General features: G+C 35.7%; 1 pseudogene; it reads left to right on the top strand.

The window, feature by feature from the left end:
- Positions 1-303: 303 nt before the first annotated feature.
- On the top strand, positions 304-956 carry LOC110221563 (small ribosomal subunit protein uS12 pseudogene; annotated as a pseudogene).
- Positions 957-2,582: the final 1,626 nt, after the last annotated feature.

The raw sequence follows: 2,582 nt of genomic DNA, 5'->3' as shown, positions 1-2,582 counted from the left end.
CTTCAGCTGTTTCATTTTTAACAAGAATATTTGTTATATTTTGTCGAAAACATTTTCTGAATCTTTTGGTGTAATCATGTAATTTTTATTGTTTTAGTTGTTTAATATAATATATTTTAGTTTTTCTAATGTTGAATAATTCCCAAATTCCTGTTATAAATCCAAAAAGACAATTAAATATAATCTTTTGAAGATATATATGTATACTTTTCTACTATTTTACAAAATGCTTTAAATCAATATTATTAGATATTAGTCAAAAGTTTTCTTTCTCTCTTTCCTCTTGGCCCAGACAGCAGCAGCATGGGTAAGTGCCATAGTCTTCGTACAGCTAGAAAGCTCTGAAGCCACAGGAGAGACCAAAAGTGGCATGACAAATGATATAAGAAAGCTCATTTGGGCACTGCTTTGAAGGCCAACCCATTTGAAGGAGCATCTCACGCAAAAGGGATTGTCTTGGAAAAAGTTGGTGTGGAAGCCAAGCAGCCCAATTCTGCCGTCAGAAAGTGTGTGAGAGTCCTGCTGATTAAGAACAGCAAAAAATCACTGTCTTTGTTCCCAATGATGGCTGCTTGAACTTTATTGAGGAAAATGATGAAGTTTTCATTGCTGGATTTGGTTGAAAAGGTCATGCTATTGGTGATATTCTTGGAGTTTGATTCAAGGTTGTAAAAGTTGCAAATGTTTCTTTTCTGGCCTTGTACAAAGGCAAAATGGAAAGATCAAAATCACAAAAATTGTATAATGTCTTTGTCATACTAAAAAATTTTTCATGTAAAAATGTTTTCTTTCTTTGCTTTATCTCTCTCTGGTTTAGGTATCAGAACCTAATGGTATAAAAAAAATTGTGAAGATGTATTCTTTTTAAAAAATAATTTTTACATGATATGACCTTCTTCTGCTACAGTGTAAAGGTCCCTGAGGATATGGACCTTGTGGACCCTGAGTGTCCATAAGGATCCCTGAGGGCTATATATCTTAAAATATAGTGTTATCTATATTTAATTTTAGTTTTTTTTAAATTTTGTTAAATATCCCTAATTACATTTTAATCTGGCTCAGGTCATACTTGGGAATGTTGGGGGGCTGTATCCAGAGATGCTTGACATCTCTGTTCTAGAACATTCCTAGACCCCTGGTCATGACACTATTTCCCATTACCATGTGCAACTCACCAAACTAGAGGACCATGGCTTCAGGCTTCAATTTCAACTATCAGATTGGCCTCTCCAATGTTGGTGTCAAATGGAAGCTAATATTCTGTAGCATTTCTAGAACTTGGGCATACTGATATTGCTCGGGTTTCCTTTTGCCATCTCCTGTTAAAAACCTAGAAGCTGAGAACTGCCCTTTCTCTTCTTGTGTTCCCCTTTATGTGATGGAAGAATTCAATGTTTTCAATGGTTTTAAAATTCCATTTGGAACATTTATTCATTGTTAGTAAGTGTTCCTCAGGGAAACTGGTTGTGCTTATAACCTTTTGCATTACCATCTTAACCAAAAGGCCTGCCTACATAGTTTGTTCATAATTTTATTACATTATTGCCACTGTGAATAAGTCCTTCCTTGGTTAATAACAGCCTCTTATAGATCATATAAATAAAAGATATTTCAGGGATTAAGTAGCCTAAAAATTTATCAAACTTTCAACACTAATGCTGTAGGAAGAGAGACTGGAGAAGATAAAGGAAGCAAATGATTAGTGGTGGTCATGTTGTTATGAGAGATAAAGCTATGTTAAGTAAGAAAGCCTATTTATGCGTGAAGAAAAAGGATTGGAAAATGTCACTTCTAATACTTCTATCATAATAAAGAAAGAACATCAAGGTCCTACTCTTTCCAAGGCAATAGATGAAACTTCTTGTCTTTCCCTGATTTCTTATTCCTCCCATTAAAAATGAACTTTCCTTCCTCAGATCTAGAATAACACTGTATCATTCTTATGAATTTATTATTTCCTAGTTTTCATTATGCCTTCTATAGACCTCGAAGTAAGGTAGGAAAAGTAAAAAAATTGCCAAAAGTAATTTAGGGGGTCATGAAATCTTCCCCCATCCAGTGTTCAAAGCTAATTTAGCTTCTGGAATTAGAGGCAAAAGCAGACAGACCACCAAAGGCATTACCCACATCTTCCCAAATCATTTCTCTCCTATGGTCAGGGCTTTCATGAGCTTCTCCCTAGCTTCTTTTGCTCTAAAACTATTTTTTCTTCATTTTTTCTGTTCTACCAGCACATTTTGTAAAATGTTATGCATAAATCAAAGTCTCAGGAAAGTTATAATAAATTACAACAGAAATTCTGCACCAAAGTTTACAGTAAAGTTTCACTTTATCAGCAGGCCCCTGAGAGAGGAGCCTTCTAACTTGTGAAAACCCTAATTTAAGCACATTTTGCCTTGTGTCCAAGTAAGTCCTCTGAGCAAAGCAGAGATTCCTGCTTCAAAAAAGAATGCTTCCGTCACCTCTGGGAACTGAATACTAAAGAACCCATTTTTCTAGCTGCATAACCACCTCTCTATATCTAGGCAACTACCCCTCCTTGCTGGCCAGCCTAGCCTTCCCCCTAGTGGCTTCCCTCCAAG

Source organism: Phascolarctos cinereus, unplaced genomic scaffold, assembly GCF_003287225.1.
Source record: "Phascolarctos cinereus isolate Bilbo 61053 unplaced genomic scaffold, phaCin_HiC Scaffold_726;HRSCAF=1367, whole genome shotgun sequence".
NCBI classification, from domain to species: Eukaryota; Metazoa; Chordata; class Mammalia; order Diprotodontia; family Phascolarctidae; genus Phascolarctos; species Phascolarctos cinereus.
This window is presented reverse-complemented; position numbering and strand designations above follow the sequence as displayed.